The sequence below is a fragment of the Ambystoma mexicanum genome, chromosome 10 (assembly GCF_040938575.1).
Source record: "Ambystoma mexicanum isolate Mex_15411 chromosome 10, UKY_AmexF1_1, whole genome shotgun sequence".
Lineage (NCBI taxonomy): Eukaryota > Metazoa > Chordata > Amphibia > Caudata > Ambystomatidae > Ambystoma > Ambystoma mexicanum.
Window position 1 is genome coordinate 1,558,813,715 of NC_090932.1, and position 20,715 is coordinate 1,558,834,429.

A 20,715-nucleotide genomic window follows, 5' to 3' on the forward strand; every position below is an offset into this window, starting at 1 on the left:
CAGCCGGAAAACAGACAAGAGGCCATGGGTCCAACCGACCTCGCTTAATACCAAAGACTGTCCTCACAGGGTGTATGACCCCAGCCCCTGCTTTATGGGTTTCACAGGAAGGGGTATTTTTCTGGTGCCTTACTGGTTCACGGACAGAGGTTTCGAAGGTGTCCCATGGCGTGCCTCTTGCCTGTATACACAGTATGTGACATGTCCTGTTTCATGAGAGTAACAGTATCAGGGCTTGCCATGTCCCTCGTTTATGGAAGGGTACCCACCCCCTACGGAGGTGCCTCTGTAGCATTTATGCAACTGACCTGCCAAAAACTTCCAACTACGAAGAGGTTTGAGGGTAGCTGATTTAGGCTACTAAGAATTTTAAACTGAAATGTATTCATGACTCACTTTGTACATAGTTCGTACACATATTTGCAAAACAAAGGGGACTCCTGGAACCCCCTTGTTTTGCAAATTACGTAGCTTTGGGATTCACCCTTAGTTACAAGGGGAATCAAGACGTGGACCCCTTGCTCACTGTTCTTAGAGAGGTACAGCCCCACCTCACTGATGATGCCCGACTAGGCTGAAACATGTGTCTGGGGTTGCTGTTGGTACTCTTGTTCACAGGAGAATTGCTTAGCATGTCGGTGCTGGACTGCCCCTGGGCAGGACAAAGACTGATATTCAGGGATATTTCTCCTCTGTGAAAGGGACAGTGAGCTAAAGACTTGGTTGAGACTCTCCCAGGGGCCATCCACCCAAGAACAGGTCAATGGGCTGTGTTTGTGCTGGTAGAGGGAGTCCCTGAACCCCCCTTGCTTTGCGTACACATATTTGAATACATCAAACTGCTCTTTTGATTAAACAGATTGACCGACGAGTAGATTTTTGAGTTGGCGATCTATGTGGTGCAGGCTTTAGTCATTGGGCCTCATTACGACCCTGGCGGTAAGGAGTAAATGGTGCCGTAAAAGGTGCCAGCGCCGTTAACCCTGTACCGCCTCATTACAAAGTCCCTTCACGGGACCCTGTAAGTAACGCCTGGTCAAACCAGGCGTGCTTACCGGGTCCCGCAAGGGGAAGAGGGAGCAAACAACGGACCGACTCATAATGGCCCGTTGTTTGCTCCCTCTCCCATTCCCATTCAGCCCTATGGGAGCTGAAATGAGAATGGGGAAGGACCGGATCTGGGTCCTTGGAGGGAGGAATTACCGGGGCTTCCGAACTCAGAATGGCCCGGTAATTCCTCATTCTGTGGACACGGCCGCGAATTCGGCAGCAGCCATGCCGCCAATAGCGGCATGGCTACCACGAGGTCGTAATGAGGGCCATTGTCTATTTCACTTCATGCTGTGTTTGCAAGGGGAATATGTCCTATGGGCTCGGAGGGTCGTTCCTTACAGGGGCACCTAATTGCCCATTCTAGGTGCCTGGGGCCACATTTTTATGTTGATTTGCCATAGATGTGTTCCCATGGGGTAGTGGGGTCTAGTAGCGGTCTCCAAGTCCCATGTTTCAGGCTGCCTTATGAGACGTGGTTTGGTGGGTCTTGGGGAGAGCACACGCTATGCGTGCATGCAAGCAGGAGGTAGCCTTACACATGGAACATGGCGTGACGAACAAGTACGTGGATGCACCCAGGATGCACACTGAAGAAGCCACCACAGTAAGTCTATAAACAACAGGCAAACTAATCAAAGCATCTTCAGATAACAAGACTCACTACAACTGTCTTCCTTGACTTAAACCAACACGCCCTGAAGAAGGCCGGGAGAAAGAATCACTGGGCCCTTGTGGCCGAAACTTAAGTTGGCAGGCAGCAGAGCCAGCAGCAGTTTCTATTAAAGTTTTCACAAATAAGGTGGATTTGTTGCACACCCTTATTTCTACATTTACAGTGACAAATGCCAAAATCATAAGTGTTCGGTTTATATTGATTTGTAATCCATGCAGCATGTTGCACATATTATGTATGTTGGCTCTTTGTACTTTATGTGTATTGTATGTTTAGTGTTGGACAATTGTGTCCTTAAATGTCATCTGAAGTATTTATGATGTCTAGGTCAATGTTGTGATATGTTTGTACTTTCGTGTCTTTATGACTTGGTTATTTAAATATTTACTATACAACAATATGATTACATGATCAAAAAAGTACTAACACATTTGCTCCTCTTTCAACTTGTGCGTTGACACAAAACCTAATGAACATACAGTTGTTGCATATTCATACAATAACAAGTATTGGGGATCCTTGTTGTGTGCTATGGGACACGGACGGAGACCATGATAGTCAGCTGCCAGCACCTGCTGTGTGATGCAAGACACAGAGGTGGGAAACAGTGAATCCTGCAGGCTCCTTAATCCATCACCAGACATAAGAACACCTCGCAAGCCAATGAAACCCTAGTAGACCACAAGACAGGGCAGTGCAAGATGTGGAAAGGGGCAGAGACCGCATAAGCGGGGGCACCTTGGTTACAGGCGTGGGGACCATGGGTACACTAGGGGTACGGCGCGTCCAGCAGCCAGTAGGAGTAGACTGACTCCAGCAGGGAAACAAGATCCTACGGAAAACAAGTCACCAAATTTCCTCCAGAAGAAACACTCCATTGAAGCCATAACCCATGCAGTGACTCCAACAGACTGAACACACACAGTCATTAAATCCACTGCCGCAGGCAGCCAAATTCTCAGGTGCTAGCGACAGTGGCACCTTTCCCAGCACAGTGTTATTTTAATTTCCACAATGGGCCTCAGAGTGCAACCCCTGCGACCACTGAAGCTGGCGTTCATTGTACCCCGAGAGGCTCCGTACTTTACATTTGTGCATTTACATCTTTATGAGTTTTTATCTGTGCAGTATGTGTTTTTAAACGGGAATCCACCGTGTGTTCCCTGTAAATGAGCAAAACCGATAGAAATGTGTAAAGGCATAGCGCCTCCTGAGAAACGCAAGGTGGTGCCAGAAGATTTTGCAGGGAAATTGCTTTTGTCGGACCCACTAATGAAGCAACAAACACAGGGCCCCCGGACACAAACACAAGTATTAACTGTCGGTTTGACAAGCAAAGATGTTGAGCTACAGGCGCTATGCATACCCGCTCATTTGGTTATTGAGTAGTTCATCTTTTCCAATAACAAGTTTTGAATAGTCTGTACATTCACACAGCATCTTATTGAACTTTCTGAATCGTTTTGAGGTATTCCTGTGAGTTTTTGTGCATCAACATTTTGAAGGCAATCATTGCATGCCGATCCAGCAAGCCCTATGCCGCATGATACGCCATTACAGGAACACACCACACTTGGTGACAGGAGTACCACCCAGAGATCTAATGAGAGCATACCAGGCCAGCACAGGCTTACCCGAAGGCACCCAAAGACCCTCAAGACCATCTGAAGACCGAGACTTGCTGTAGGAAGAGGTGACAGACCGAGATGATAAGGCAAAGGAAGCGACAAAGGAAAGAATGGACCGGACCCGAAAAGCGAGGCTGGGGGAGTTTGAGGAAGCAGAAGAGGTGCTCATCAAGCAACGAACACAGAGGAAGACAGACGCAAATTACGACAGCATGCCCCTCCGGGGGAACCAACGTGAAAGGGACCATGGTGACAGCCACCAACAACCAGAGGGCAGTTACGAGGAATGCATCCTTCTTCAAGCACTTCATGCCAGATGGAGATACCGGACAAGAACCGAGATCACACGAAGGATGAAGGAGAAGAGAACGAGGATGATGTCCTGGAACCAGCAGAAAGAGGAGACCGATCCAGAAGGGCGACCCAAGCGAGCAATCAAAAGGCCCTGAAGACTCATTGAGGAGGTGTGACAGATGTAAGGAGATATGTGAGGGGGAGGTGTTGTGAGGAAAGATGAAAGAAACCCAAAGGGTTAATGGGCAGAGCTGCAGAGGAGGAAAGGGAGGAGCCTCAGGGAGGAAGAGGCGTTAGTTAGAATAAAGTGAAAGTAAGAGTAAGACTGTCCAGTCGCCTTTGGGTGCCGGTGTACACTTAATTAACATATAACAATGTCCCTTTCCAAAATGTGCTAAAAGGGGGGATGCCAGATAGCCCTAATGAGTGCTCGGTCTGCGGGACCGCAGGTAATCACCGGAGTGAGTCAAAGTCAGCTACAGCAACACATCCAAACTCTGGGAACCAATACTCATGCTCTGGGCAGGAAACAGCTGAGCACATTTCATAATTGGCAAAGATTCGGTGGATCGATGTGGTGTGAAGGTGGTGGGACAGGGGAAGGAGGAGGGGAGAGAGTGAGAGAGAGCGATAGAGAGAGAGAGAGAGAGAGAGAGAGAGAGATCGAGAGAGAGCGAGGTGTCTATCAGGGGAACAGGTGGAGACTAGTTATTTGGAGGGGGGGAAGGAAGCAACAGAAAAGCCAAAGGAGAATCTACAACAATGTGAAGGAGCAGAAAGCTAATAAGGGAGGTGAGATGAACCAAACATTGTGGCAGATCCAGGAGGAAAGACAGGAGAGCAAGACAGTGAAAGAAAGGGGGAAGGGCAAGGGGGGTCAGGAGAAAAAGGAGGTGCCCAAGACCCCTGGGCACGTGATTGGTAGGTTGCCTGCCACCTCAATGCTAGTGAAGATTGTGGCAGAGTCTGTGGCCTAGAGAGGGCTGTACCAGCATCATCGCAGAGTGAAGCCTCTGCTCACAATCCACAGGCACAATCCCTGCTACCAAGGGGAGTGACATTCTGACAAGTTCAACACAAGAGCAACCGACAATCCAAGAAAGAAGTGCCTGGGCACTTGAAACCCCAAAGACTGGGAGGGCCTTTATGTGAACGTCGGCTGCCAGAGCCAAGGGAAAGAGAGGGATGGACTAAGGTCCTTAAGCAAGTTGAAATTGCTCACACGTTGTTTTCTTTGTTTGAGTTCCCGAAAATCTTTTCAGTCCACCATAAAACCTTAGAACATTTACTTTGTAAACGTAACCTTTAGGAATGTTATGCTCTGAGTTTCGATTTGTCAGGTGATCTTTCAACCATGACATAGCTCAGGTGAAGTTTGCTGTGCCCCTCGGCCAACGGGCAGTGCTATGTTGAAACCATTGCGCCTTGAGAGAGCTTTAGACATAAAAAAGGGGCTACCCTCTTGGTCGCTATTTAGAAAATCTGCAGATGAAGGTGATCTTACCATGCTGGTTATTCTCGACCTTTCTGCAGCTTTTGATACTGTTGATTTCGAGATATTATGATCTAGACTAAATGAGAACACTCCTGAAATTGGTTCAATTCCATTATATTTGAGAGGAATCAAAGGGTTTGGATTGGACCGTATTTTCCCAGCTCAATCCCAGTGGTCTGTGGGTCTCTCAGGGCTCCTCTTTGTCCCCTCTACTTTATTCAACCACTCATTCACATTGTTTCAAAGTTTAATCTACACTATCATCATGTAATAATGTATGTAAATATGTGCTATATAAAGCGCTTTATATAAAAGCGCTATATAAAATTATAATTACTGTCATTCATCTGCAGATGACATGCAGATCTATCTCTGCGCTAAGAACTTGTTTGAATCTTCTCAGCGTATTGTGGATTGCACAGCAGAACCTCAAGGTTGGATGGCATCTAATAAACTGCAACCGAACCCTTAAAAAACGAGGTTATCCTGCTTGGCCCTAAGAGTATCTTGAGCAAACCCTCGAAGTTACCCCTCTGCCCTTTGCTTTTTAACCTTCCTACATCATTTGCTCACCGGGTAAAGAATCTGGGCTGTACTTGGCAATCCAACAGAACTGTGACCGTAGGGGAAACAGTAAATCCATCTATTTCCACCTGCAATGTTTATGACTAATTCTTTCACTTATCCCAGAGGCCGACCAGTCAGTGGTGGTTGGTTCATTATTGCAATGCCATCTTGACTAGGATTCCAGCAAAGCAACTTGCACAGCTACAAAAGGCTCAATAATGCAGCAGTCAGATTTTTGTTTCAAGTCCACAAATTCCCATCTAGTTCATGCTATAGGAAGCCCTTCATTTGCTACCGGTACCACAGAATCATTTTGAAGATTCTCCGTTTTGGTTTTTAAATGCCTACATGGACTTTCTCCTACCTATCTTCTGACCCTAGTGTCCAGTATGATCACTGTGATCCTCCAATCAACATCTTTTGGTAGTACTGGTTGTCCAATTTGTTCATAGAGGTGAAAACCGCTTCTCGTTTCTGCAACCTTGCCTTTGAAACTCATTCCTCACTGATCTCAGAACCAACGACTGCTATTTCTCATTCCGAAAACAGTTAAAAACCTATTTGTTCCCTATTTCTTTCCTATATAAACTTTGCCCTATTGTAAGGTTTCTTCCCCTTCTTAGCAGAGAATATGCCCTTGACAAATATATGAAATGAAACAGTGTGCTTTACAAGACCCAGGATTAACATTGCATCCTGCTTCCACCTGTGAGGATAAGCACCTCGGGGCCATCTACGACTCCACACTCTCCTTTTCTCCTCACATCTCTGACGTCTGTAAGAAATCAAACTACCAACTGCACCTCCTCAGAGGTATTCTCCCTTTCCTCTCCTTCCCCCAAAAGCTCACTGTCTCTAGAGCTCTGGTTCTCTCCAGGCTGGACTATTGCAACAGCCTCTTTCGAAATCTGCCTGCTACTACTCTCCACTACTCTGCAACTCATCCAGAATAGGACTGCGAGACTTTTCCTTGGCCTCAAGTCCAGGGATTGTATTTCTCCAGCACTGAAATCTCTTCATTGGCTCCCAGTGGCTGCACGGATTAAGTTCAAGACCCTCTGCATTGTCAAGGTAAGTAGTGGGGATAAGGGGGTATTGAAGGTGGCTGGGGGGGGTCTCGGCTACCCCCGGGGGTGTGAAATATTCGCTTCCCGTGAGGGGTCAAAGAGGACCCAGTATTTTTTGGTTCGAGCGGCCCTGGCCGGATTCGTTCTTCTTTGATGTTATATGTGCCAAATTTTCAAATAAAAAGAAGTTACAAAAAAAAATAAAGATCCTCTGCATTGTCCACAAGACCTTCTGGGGCCTGGGGCCTCAATACCTCCAACTCTCTCTTCGTAAATACCTTCCTACTCTAGCTCTTCGCTCCTCCACCTTCAACTCCCTCAGGGTCAGTCGCTTCTCCAAGCAACAAGTTGGTGGAAGACCTCTTTCTTCGGCTGTGGCCTCCCTCTGGAACAGCCTCCCTGTCTCTCTGAAACTTAAGGAGAACCATCTCTGGTTCTGGAAGCACCTCAAAAGCCTCCTCTTTGCTTCCGCCTTCTCTCTTCCTCTCCTCTGCTGATCTCATGTCTGTTACTGCACTGGTCACCTGGCTACCCTCTGAATTCCCGCCCAGTTGCACACCCACACTGCCTCCTGGCTACCCTTGCACTTGGGTCTGTATCTGTAACCTTAAAGTCTCCCCCCCTGCACTTATTGGACACCTGCTGTCTGCACTTACCCTTGCACTTGCCACCTGCTGGCCGCACTTATTGTTATTGTTTTGATCCCATGTACAGCACTCCCCCCCCCCCTCCCGCTCCCCTGGCACTTTTTCCCTTCCCCCATCCCTTGTACTTGCGCAATCTCAATGTCATTTGCCGCGTGCAGATATCCTTTTTGAGTTCCAATTGGTTCCAGGATTGAGGCATCATTATCCTGCTCACCTCGGACCATCGTGTGAAACATTAGGTTTTTTCCCTCCTTGGAGGGTTTTTCCTAAACACTTAGAGCCTTGCTCCAGGTGTCACCCGTTCTGTGTTCCCTATTACAGGCATGGTGGTGTCTGGAGAAAGTCACCCCTATCTTCAGACCTCCAGCTTACAGCATCGATATCACTGCAGACAATCATCTTCACCAATTCACCATAGGTAGATTATAACTACCCATGCAATAACTTGCATATCCCACCACACAGACTCTTAACCAAAGCATTGGAAACGGTTAAGCTGCTGTTCTGAGAGGACGTCTGTGTCCCATCGCCATGCGCGCCAGTATTCTGCCTCCATGATTCATATGCAACAAGCATGTAAGAATTCCTAGCAACGGCCACTGATGGTGCCACATACTGCAATCGAAGGACCAGACTTACATGCTATCTGGCATTTGCTGGAGTTTGTGGTTTCCAAGCAATACCTTAGTCATTGATACAAAGTTGTGTTTATAAAAAAGGAAACAGTGCATGGGCCATCCACAAACCTTCCTGGGTCATCTCTGGAGACAATTGCTTCTCTGTCCAAATGAGGTTTGCTGCAGGTCTTGAATGACAAGTAAGGCTGTGAAGCCCATGTTTGGTCTTTAGTCTATAAGCACTCCGCAGCATCAGATCTTACCTGTTGTACAGTGTCCCTATGAGCTGGCTTTCTGTACCAAAGAGAAAACATTCATTGGGGGTGTAGATGATGAAATCACATTTTAGGCAGCATCCAGAGTGAAAGAAGATCTCTTCTGGCAGTACAAGGAGACAGTAGGACACTCCTGGTGATCAACAGGGTAGAACACAGAGGAACGGTAACTTTTCAGGCTCACCAATCTGAATGGGATCCTACAGAGTCACTTTCGGGGGCAAGGGGTGCCAGGAGATGACACTTCTTATACAGAGCAGCTTAGAATTCAGAGATGTTTCTGAAGGCTGACACATCAGAGAGTTATCCTCAAAGTTCAGAGGCCACAAGTAGGGGATGGACCTTAGTTAAGCTTCACAAGGGGATGACCCCATACGTTGGAGGGTTATTCCCCTAAGCACTAAAGTTCAAGATCCCAGACTCTGTTGGTCAAGACCCCAAACACTGGAGTGCAGGGCCACAGGCCCATATACTGGAGGGCAAGATCTCAGTCATTGGTGGTTGCAGCCCTAGACACTGGAGGCTAGACGAAGACTGGAGAACCTACACTGGAGTGCAGAACGCCAGCTGCCAGGGTGGAGAACCTACACTGGAGTGCAGAACGCCAGACACCAGAGTGGAGAACCTGCATTGGAGTGCAGAACGCCAGACCAGCTCTGGACATATCCTTGCTGCATATGACTGGCAGGTTATACCAATTCCTAGTTCAATAGTGGATATCTTTATTGGGGGAAAGTGAGAATTTCTTAGACAAGCCAACCAATCACACATTCCTCTTGAGAGTGAATATCACATCATACAAAGGACTTTTCCTGATGCCAAAAGCCCTTACAATTAGGATGTAACTTTCACTCATCCAGTTCAGAAAATGTCTAAATAGATGGCGTCACCCTGTTATCTGCAGAAAGGGTCTTTCTTATCTCAACAGTCACACCAGCCTGCGCCAGGCTGGGGTGTGCTACTAGTACTTGTGGAGCTAGGAAACTGGACTACTAGTGATGGTTCCCAAGAACCATTGATGGAGGGATTGGGTGAACTTCCTGCCTGAATTGCAGTTCTTGATATTTCCAAAGTTCTCCCAAATCACTCCTACCTGAATATGAGGTCATGTTATGTTTCCCAGTCTTAGAGTTAACTCTTCAGGATGTGGATGCAGCACCAAGCCACTAGGGTAGCACTGGATGTAATCTTACAGTGATTATCAGGGCTGCTCCACATTGACCAAAACCACTGTACCTCTCATCTCCAGAATAGCAGTGGCCACCTTTTCAAACCCATTCAATGCAAAAGCATTCAGGGTTTCACCCCGAACATGTTCTGGCAGATTGACATTTGCTCCAGAAGTGCAAATTTAACCTGTACTCATATAATGCTGGTAAAATAGATCAGTGGGTTGAGCACTTGGTGCTGTGATCTGTGTGTGTGATCTGCTGGTAGCAGGTTCGAATCCTGGCAATGCCTACTCAGATTTTCATCCTTGCGTGGTCCATAAATGAGCACCAACTTTCATTGGGTGATATTGCATGTAAATGTGCTCTATGTAAAGCGCTTGGACGAAACCACTATATAAGTAAAAAATGATCATTAACTATCAAACTTAGATGAGCAGGGTTAGAATCAAAACCTCTAGTAATACCTTCACTGGTCTGAGTAAAGGTTATTTGCTGTTCAGGAATCTTATCTACTCTTGTGCGTACGTTTTTCATAGCGTTTTAGGAAGTACGAACCATGTGGACAGGTGGTACACTAAATCCGAAATCCAATGAAAAGGGAATAGGAAATTAGAAATTTAGAACTAGACACTAAGATAAGAACCAGGAATAAGGGACCAATCACAAACAGGAACATTGCATCAATGAACAGAGCAGGACTGAAGCAAACAGGATTTTAAAGCTGCTTAACGAGCACACGCCTCAGGTGTGCTGCTTGCTGCACCTGCCAGCCACAGGTGCTGCTTATCCTTCACCCAACCTTGTCCTGAAAGGGTGGAGAAGAAGCAGTGGGCCAGGCATTCTGAGAAGCATAGTCTTGATTAAAGAAGCATACTGACTGCCAAAAACCTGTAATGGATCTGGAAGGGAAGTAACATGGAAAATAAGGATTTAGCGCTCCCAATTCACCACAGCACTGTCGCATGAGGTCCGGAAGGAAAGTCCAGTAGGGAATAATCCCCAAATCAGGCCCCCAAGTGGCAGGAATTGGAGCAAAGGGAGCGAATCGTGACACTTTCCTACCAACACATATTGCTTGGTGGTCTTTCACTATTGCGTCTGTGGTCCTGATCTACAGTAGGTAGGACACTGACCTCTAGTGAAATTGATCTCGTCCTCCAGTGTCTGTGGTCCAATCCTCTAGCGTCTATGCTGCGCTGGGAGGAAAGCTCAGGGTCACCACACTCATCTTGGAAACAAGACTATGCTGAGCATCGTGGGTTCGATACGTAGTCCTGTGATTGGAGATGGGCCTCCGACATGAAGCCCGATATAAGAAACCAATTTCAAGCATTTGTTATGCTCCTGTCATGTAATGCCTCAGATCCCGACCCCTCACGTCTGGAGTATTGTCCTCCAGTGTATGGGATCCTACCCTTCAGTGTCTGAGGCCATGACCTACAACATTTGGGGTATTGACCTCTAGTGTATGGAATCCTGCCCTCCAATGCCTGGGGGTCATGGGCTCCAGTAGCTCACGTCCTTTCCTCGTTAGTCTGGGGTCCTTTTCTTGAGTATGAGTTATGTCATCTAGTGTGTGGTATCCTGCTTTCCAGTGCCTGGAATCACAACTTCCAGCACCTGAGATCCTGAACTCCAGTGTCAGGAACTATGGAGTTCAGAGCATGAGGTCCGGACTTATAGTTTCTGCAATCGGAACCTCCAGTGTGTGGGATATTGCCCATCAGCCTCTGGGATCCAGGCCTGCAATGTCTAGGGTGTTGGCCTCGAGTGGCTGGTGTCATGACAACCATTCTCTTTCCTTCTTTGAGTGGGTTCCAGATTTCTAGTGTTTGGAATCATGAAGTTCAGTTTCTGGGGCTCCACCCTCCACTATCTGGTCACACCTTCAGCGCAGATTTTTACCTCATATGTCTGGGTTTTGCTTGCCAGAGCCTGGGGCAATCACCTCCAGGATCTAGCGTCATCCTCTCTGGAATTCTGACATCCAATGGCTACGGCCCAGCAGCCATGTGTCCTGGATTCTGACCATGAGTGCCTGGTGCCTTGACGTACAGTGTCTGGGGTTCTTACCGCTAGTGCCTATGGTCTTGCCCTTCAGTGTTTGAGGTGCTGACTGTCAATGTCTAGAGTCTGTGAAGGCATCAAGAAGCAAGACACAGACAACAGATTCAAAGTTCAAACAGAAATAATGTATTAACTCAAGGGTCCTGCTGGAGTAAGGCCTAACTTGTCCAGTGTTAAGGAGCAATTTCCCTACCTGAACAAAACAAAGGAAAGTCTGAGTCAAATAATTCAACTTAAAAGTGTGTCTGTGTCCAAAGCATATCCTTGCCCACACAACCAAAGCTAAACAATGTGTAGGGATGTCAATAATAAAAGAAATGGTTATTAACAGAAATTTCGGAGCTTCTTCCAGCTCTTCGCATCCTTATCAGCTCCCCTTCCCCAAGTTCAAGAAAGTTCCACAAAAGTCAGAAGATTACCTTTCTCAAGTTCCAAGCAATACAGTTCCACACAATCCTTGGGGTTCCCTTCCCCAAGATGAAGGCAACACAGTTCAAAAGAAAAGGGTTTTCAGGCTCCGTCCTCAAGACAGCAACTGCAACTCAAATTCTCAGGATTCCCTTCCCCAAGACTTCAACGTAGCAACTTGTACTTGTCACTGGTTTTCAAAGTTCAACACAACTCTAGGTCAACTTGACCCTCCTTCTGAATTTCACTTACAGTTCTCCTTCTTGGTGTGTTTCACAATGTCTTTGGTTTTCACAATTTAGGGCACCCTGGTCTAGGTGCAGTTGTCAGACCACACGGTCCACCCATAACATGTCGCACAACCAGGAACCCCAGGACCTTCAGCCCACACAGGTTTTGTCTGCATTTGACCTGTGTCCCAATTTACATTCCATAGGCTTCTCTTTGTTGGCCTGCTGGCTTTATGTGCGGCTTCACGCTCTCCTGGCTTCTCCCGATCAGTCTCTTGGCTATGCCATAAAGTGTTGCACGTCTTATGACAATCTTTGGCCATGCCGGGCTGTCTCCATTCATTTAGTTCACTTTGTGGTGGTCTTATTAGTTCCCCACCTTTGTCACACTCTTTCACACTTGCACACTTTTCTGTACGTTGTTGTCACATGGGCACGTTCCCTTTTGACTTTCATAAGCTCACAGCTTTGCCCACAAAGTTTCATTCAACTCAGTATTCGGTGTGCGTGATTTAGTTTGCTACAATTTTTCATTCAGTTCAGTATTCAATATGCTTAGTTTAACTTTGCTTCAAGTTTCATTCAGTTGGGTATTCAATATGCTTAATTTAACTTTGCTTCAAGTTTCATTCAGTTCGGTAGTCAGTTTTGCTTCATACTTTGTTACTCATGCTAGTACCGTTCCCCTGCACTTACCGGTCCTCAGCGTTCCTCTCCGACGGCTCTGCTGCTGCTTCTTCACTTCGCAGGCTGGAAGGCTGGTCTCTGCTAGCCCTGCTCGCACTCTGGGTGCTTTTTAGTACACACCAGCAGCTCTGCACCTCTGCCTCGGACGCGGACTGTGCCTTTTCTTTCTTCCTTTTGCCGTAGCTCCGGCTTCTGTCTCCCAATCATGAGGCTCCCACACCTATGGCAGTCTAATGCCCACCTCGCTCTGGGTTCCACAGTTCCTCAGGGACATCTGCTGGCTTCCTCTCAGGTCCCACCACGTCTGCATCCTCACGGAAAGGGTCCCCTGCTGGTCTCTCCCACACAGGCCTCCCTGATGCTCTTTGTTGCACCTTTATACACCTGCAACCTCTTGACAGGTTTCAGGTCTAGGCTCCCAATTGGACTTGTCTCACCATAGTTAAAGGGACATGCCTGACCTTCACAGTACTTTGCAGGCATCTTTCTCTTCCCAGTACTAGGAGTTACTAGTGTTAATTACTCCTAGTGTCCTCTTCCCTGTCCCAGTACTGTCATAGGTCAAGTGTGGGAAAATGAGGAGAGATGTTGTACAATAGCCTATAAAGGCTGGGGGAGGGTTAGCGTGGTCTTCAATAGGGAAAGAGGGATACCACGTTTCGGCCTGTGAGTGCCTCACTCCCAATCCCCAAGGATCCTCCACCTAGGTGATCCTCCCTTGCTTCTTCACCCCCAGGGTCAGGATCCAAGAGCAATGGTCTTTCCCTGGTCACCTGAGAATAGGATCCAGGAGTAGGAGTGAGGATACCCTCAGGTTTCTCACAGGTCCTAACCTACAATCTCCCTTGCCTTCACCTTCAGAGTGGGGCGTTCTGCCCTCCAGTGGTTGGGGTGTTAACCTTCATCTGTTTGGGCTTTTGTGTTCCTAATCCTTGAGCTCCAGTTTCTAGGGCTGTAACCTGAGTGCATTGGTTCCCGCCCACCAGTGTATGGGTCCTGATCATCATTGTCTGAGATAGTTACTTCTAGAGTCTGGGATTGCAACTATTGATGGGAACCTACCCACTAGTGTCTCCAGTCCCGCCGATCAGCGTTCCAAATGTCTGAGATCCTGGCCTACTTTGTCTGAGGTTCTGACCTCCGGTGTGGATTCTCACTTCCAGTGTCTGGGTTCTGCTTTCCAGTGTCCGACGTATAGGCCTCCGGTGTCTTGTGTCCTCACCTCCAAGATCTGCGGTCAGAATATTCAGTCCTCACCTCCAAGATCTGCGGTCAGAATATTCAGTCCTCCTCACCTCCAAGATATGTAGTCAGAATATTCAGTCTCCTGGAATTCTGACATCCATTGGCAGCGATTCTCACGTGTCTTGGATTGCGACGTTGAGTGTCTGGGGTTTTGAAATCAGTGGGCCTCATTATGAGTTTTGCAGTAAGGCAACAACAGCGCCGGGAGTGCTACTGGCGGCGTTGTTAGATCGCCACAACATTCTGAGTTTTGCTCGTGGGGCCGCTCTGTACGCCTGGTCAGATCAGACGTGCAGAGCGGCACCAGCTAGCAGAACAGGATGATAGCAACGGTCTCGTTATTAACAGGACCATTGTTACCATCCTCCCCATTCCAATTGAGCCCTTTGGGGGCTCAAATGGGAATGGGGACGTACAGGGTCCGGGTCCCGCGTCGGAATGGCCCGGTAATTCCCATTTTTCGGGACCCGGACCCGAGTTTGGGGGTAGCCATGCCGGTAATAACGGCATGGCTGCCTCCAAACTCGTAATGAGGCCCAGTGTCTGAGGTTCTGACCTCTAGTGCCTGTGGTCTTGCCCTTCAGTTTCTAAGGTACAGGCTGTCAGTGGCTGGGATCGTGACCTAAAATGTCTGTACCGTAGCCATCAGTCTCTGACACTATGCCCTCCAGTGTCTCAGGCCCACATCTCCAGTGTAGGTTCTCAACTGGTGTCTGGCGTTCTGCACTTCCGTGTAGTTTCTCCACTCAGGTGTCTGGTGTTTTGCACTCCATTGTAGGTTGTCCACTATGGTATCTGGCGTTTTGCTCTCCAGAGTAGGTTTACACACTGGTGTCTGGCGTTCTGCACTTCCGTGTAGTTTCTCCACTCAGGTGTCTGGTGTTTTGCACTCCATTGTAGGTTGTCCACTATGGTATCTGGCGCTTTGCTCTCCAGAGTAGGTTTACACACTGGTGTCTGGCGTTCTGCACTGCAGTGTAGTTTCTCCACTCTGGTGTCTGACGTTTTCCAATCTAGTGTAGGTTCTCCATTCTGGTGTTTGCAATCACATTGCAAACAGCAGAAGGTAGGTTCTCCATTCAAGAAGGTAGGTTCTCCATGCAAGGGTAGGTTCTCCATTCTGACATCTGGCGTTCTGCACTCCAGAGTAGTTTCTCCACTCTGGTGTCTGACGTTTTGCACTGCAGTGTAGGTTCTCCACTCTGGCATCTGGCGCTCTGCACTCCAGTGTAGGTTCTCCACTCTGTCATCTGGCGCTCTGCACTCCAGTGTAGGTTCTCCACTCTGGCATCTGGCGCTCTGCACCCCAGAGTAGGTTCTCCAGTCTATGTCTAGGTGACCTCCAGTGTCTAGAGCTGCAACCACCAGCGACTGAGATCTTACCCTCCAGTATCTGGGCCTGGTGCCCTGCACTCCAACGTTTGGGGTCTTGGCCAACAGTATCTGGGATCTTGAACTTTAGTGCCTAGGGGAATAACTCTCCAGCGTATGAGGTCATCCCCTCCAAGGTCTGGGAAATTGGGACAGCCAATGTCTGAGATCCTGCCCCTTTCTGTCTGGCTCCACACTCCAGTGTAAGAGGTCTTGACCTTCAGTGTCAGGGGTCTTGACCTCCAGTGTCCGTGGTCCTGTCTTTCACCCAAGCCACTTGGTCTCTACTATATGATCCAGTTATTCCGCGGAGATTTCTGGATTGTCTTTTTATGCCCAGTTAGTTAAAGATAAACAGGTTTTTTTAACCAGCTGATGGGGCAGGCTGGCAGGCGTCCGAGCCCAGCAGCGCCTCTTGGCCACTCTCCCTGATTCCGTTCCCTCCCAAAGACAATCGATGATGCACGTTGTCTGCGTATTAAACATTGACCAACAGTAAACAGGACCGATCTGCTTCCGGTGACCTTTAACCCGGCGCTCCTTTCGCCGCGGGAAGGGCGGCCCGCGGCACAGCAGGGGATCCGGCCGGGACCTCTGTCGGCGCACGCAATCCCGGGCCCCACTGCCTATTCCGGAGGTGCAGAGAGGAGAGGTGAGACTGGCAGCTTTTCGGGCCACCTCGGATAACCCCGAGAGGCTGAAGAAGGCGCGCCACCAGGCCAGAGCATGCGCACAGACACCAGGCACTCCCCAGTCGGCCTGGGGACTGGAAACGAGAGGTAAACCGAAAGAGTTATTTTGGTGATTTTAAACTTGTAGTAGAAGCAGAAACTATTGTTTGGCAACTGTACGAGGTCCGTTGTGTTATTGCTAACAAACAGCTTAATCATTGGGTAAAAACTCGGTGAACTATCCAGGACTGCTGCCACCTAGTAAAGCTATTGCTACCCTGGAGCTAGATTACCCTACCACTAGCTGTGAACCATAGGTGTTCAACTGGACTGACAACTAGCCATGCGATTGCTACCCTGGTGCCAGATTACCCTACCACTGGCTGTGAACCATAGGTGTCCAACTGGACTGACAACTAGCCATGCGATTGCTACCCTGGTGCCAGATTACCCTACCACTGGCTGTGAACCATAGGTGTTCAACTGGACTGACAACTAGCCATGCGATTGCTACCCTGGTGCCAGATTACCCTACCACTGGCTGTGAACCAAAGGTGTCCAACTGGACTGACAACTAGCCATGCGATTGTTACCCTGGTGCCAGATTACCCTACCACTGGCTGTGAACCAAAGGTGTCCAACTGGACTGACAACTAGCCATGCGATTGCTACCCTGGTGCCAGATTACCCTACCACTGGCTGTGAACCATAGGTGTCCAACTGGACTGACAACTAGCCATGCGATTGCTACCCTGGTGCCAGATTACCCTACCACTGGCTGTGAACCAAAGGTGTCCAACTGGACTGACAACTAGCCATGCGATTGCTACCCTGGTGCCAGATTACCCTACCACTGGCTGTGAACCAAAGGTGTCCAACTGGACTGACAACTAGCCATGCGATTGCTACCCTGGTGCCAGATTACCCTACCACTGGCTGTGAACCAAAGGTGTTCAACTGGACTGACAACTAGCCATGCGATTGCTACCCTGGTGCCAAATTACCCTACCACTGGCTGTGAACCAAAGGTGTTCAACTGGACTGACAACTAGCCATGCGATTGCGTACCCTACCACTGGCTGTGAACCAAAGGTGTTCAACTGGACTGACAACTAGCCATGCGATTGCTACTCTTGACAATGGACAGGCCAGTCATTGAGTGTGAAGTAGATCATGCCCACTTCTACGCCATCTGGCAACATATGTACCCTGGCTATATGACAGAACAGTGCCATGCCCATGGTACGAGGGCCAACGGAATACCATTCAGGAGGGGCACCTGCATTTCTGCTACATCTCAGCCTGTTTCATGGGGTGTGAACAGTATTGACCGATGCCCACATCCATCCCATGTGGCTGCTTTACTGATAATCATGGTCGACAAGGGGCTAAAATAGGTGTGTGAACCCCGTGAGATACACAGGACTGCTATAGAGTTATGCTATGGGTAAGGGCTGGCCTTATCATTGGGTGTGAATGGTGTAAACGGTACTGTCGTTCGGGTTATGTAATTGGGGCCTGATGGCACTGGCCCTACCACTGGGTTTGAACCATACAAGCTCCAGGTGACTGCCATTCATTTATGCTATTGGTACCCACTGGCCCGATCATTGAGTGTGAACCATATGCACTGTAATGCCATCCATTATGCTACTGGTGCCCTTGGGTCTGGAGGGCCAGATCTTTGGCTGTGAACCATATGCGATCCACAGGACTTTCACCTGCTATGTTATTGGCACCGTGCCCGATTATTGGGTATGAATCATATGAAATGTAATGCCACCCGGTTATATTACTGGCTACCTAGGTCCCCGACTGTGAACCATATGATACACACAGGACGGTTCTATGATTTCATCGACAGGTGTAATTTCGATGTTTTTTTAATGAGTATTGTTTACCGAAAAAACTCAAACTTTATTTATTTTATTTTGGGGGGTTCCCCCCCAGATCCCCCTTCCACTATTCTTGTTTAACTATTCCCAACCCTCCCTACCCCCCTTATATACACTTTCCCAACACTCCTATATATTTTTAGGAGTTTTTTCAGTAAATAAAACTTGTAAAAAAAAAAACATTGAAATTCCACCTGTCGATGGAAGAATGTTATACCCACAGGACTCCGCTAGTTATATTATTGGCCCTATCTCTGGCTGTGAACGATATGAGATCTACAGGGCTGCCTCCAGGTATGTTATTGACACCAGGAAGCCCTATCATTGGGTGTCAATCGTACAACTTGTACTACCATTGGTTATGTTATCGGTACCCTTGGTGCTGATGGCCATGTCTCTTGCTAAGGACCGTATTAGATCCACAGGACTGCCACCCGGTATGATATTGGCAGCAGTTGGCCGTTTTATTGGGTGTGTATCGTATGGACTGTACTGCCCCTGGTGCTGTTGGCACCATCAATGGCTGTGAACTGTATGAGCTCCAGAGGACTGCCTCCAATTGTGCTATTACTAGTGCCTGGCCTCATCATTGGGTGTAGACCCTATCAACTAGGCAGCCATCCGGTTATGAAATTTGCACCCTTTGTGCCGGATTGACCGGTCTGTGGACGGTACTGGTGTTGCGAGGCAGATAAATACATCATCCATAGCTTCTGCCCCTCCCCGGCCCAATACAGCACAGGTGACGAACATTACTAAGACAACCTTACCGCCCTTATCCCGGGCAGGTACATTAGGATATGGAAACAACCTAAGCAAAAGTAGTCAAACTAATGTTGTAACTTTACATGTGCATGCATTTAGACGCGAAGCAAATGTGCACTCAACATAAAGAACATGTACAATAGGTAATATATGCATTTATACATGAAGAATACTAATATAGCATCCAGACATGATGAACACTAATATATATATATATATATATATATATATATATATACATACCCACCCACAATGAGGAAAATGGGACTCTCACAGAGGCAATAGACAGAAATCTTCACAAGAATGGTGGAGGAGGTGGAAGACATTGCAGATGATGACTGGTTTAACTACCTGTTCTCATGGATACCCACCTGGTTGCCGAATGCCTTCAAAATACTAGAGACCATATTGGTATTGGTACTACTAGCATTCTGTCTTCTAAGGATAGCAATAGGCCAGTGCAAAAAGACGGCCAAGAAGGCAGTAGGAATGAAAATAGTGATACATTTGGATACTCACGTGCGCAAATGTACTCAAACGGATGACTTCTCCCATACCCAACAAGTGGAAAGTCATATTGCATGTCCTCCAGGTCCCTCACAATTATACCGAGCACCGGGTACATTGTGATTCCAATGGTGGAAGAATGCTGCTATATGACCTGGAGTTTGGACGACCATGTGAGGCATGCAGCCAGCTTGAAGGGGGTGACTAAAGTATGGATACCCAAGGTGCCCTTATACAGGGGAGAGCAGAAGGGAGAGTGTGATCAAGGTCTTTACCAGAGAGGGGAACGTTGGGAGTCAGATGAATGTGTCATCCATAACTTCTGCCCCTCCCCTGGCCCAATACCACGCATGTGAGAGACGTTACTCACCAAGACAACTGTACCGCCCTTATCCCAGGCAGGTATATATGATTGGGTATTAAGCGCATTATAAATAACCTGAGGTTTCTAAGCGCAGACCCAGGGATCGAACCCGTGCTGCTCTGTCTCGTCTTGCTTCCAATGCGAGCCGTTACCCCTCAGCATGATATGGAAACAACCTAAGCTGAAGATGGCAAAAGTAGTCAAACTAATTGCAGCATTACATGTGAATGTATTTAGACACACAGCAAATGGCAACTCAACATGAAGAACATGTAAAATAAGTAATATATGCATTTATACATAAAGAATACTAAGATAGCATCGACTAAACAAGAAGAACTAACATAACTGATGCATAAGATGAATGCAACATGAGATGCTGCTCACTAACATAGAAAAACAAGTATAATGGGGCAGCCATCTTCTCCAAAATGTAAGCTGCGGCATGCTTTTAAATAAACAAAGGCTTCAAGATTTCTAGAGAACTCAAAATGCAAAATTTGCAGAAATACAGACTAGTGCACAGCTCATAAAGTAGCTGAGAATCCAGGCCAAGGTTACAGTGGAATACGGGAGTATAGGAGCAGCAGAGAGAAGGTACAAGATAGCAATTCATAGGATGCAAGCAGTATACTTCCAGGTTAATTAAAGTTTATAAAAAACACAACCAACCTTTGTTAGCCAAGTGCAGTTAAACTATAAGCCAAAAGACTCCATCAAGAATAATTCAAGAGTGTCTCCAGTGGCAACAGAAAACATGACACTTGCATTAATATTAGCTACATTCTCAAAAAATACAGGATAAATCTATTTCCAACACGGTCCCATCACGTGACCTATCATTGGAGAACACCGTCTATTCACTGGAAGTAAATACAGATAGGACGCCTACCATACTCCCTACATGTACACATTGACACGAGACATCACACAAGGCCAATTACAAAGAGATCACATTGGTTTATCGCCTAGGAATAAGGGATGGTAACTTTTTAATTTGGAAGAAAAGCAATCTGA

At 47.5% G+C, this 20,715-nt stretch overlaps 2 protein-coding genes across 2 annotated transcripts in view; one reads left to right on the top strand and one right to left on the bottom strand.

The window, feature by feature from the left end:
• The window catches only part of RSPH14 (radial spoke head 14 homolog), an 832,917-nt gene that overhangs the window by 75,915 nt on the left and 736,287 nt on the right, over nt 1-20,715 (bottom strand). The window lies entirely within an intron of this gene.
• Nucleotides 16,125-20,715, top strand: part of GNAZ (G protein subunit alpha z) — a 553,726-nt gene continuing 549,135 nt past the window's right edge. The window contains exon 1 of the mRNA XM_069619849.1: nt 16,125-16,275. The gene's annotated coding sequence lies outside the window, so the exon portion shown is untranslated. The remainder of the gene's footprint in view (nt 16,276-20,715) is intronic.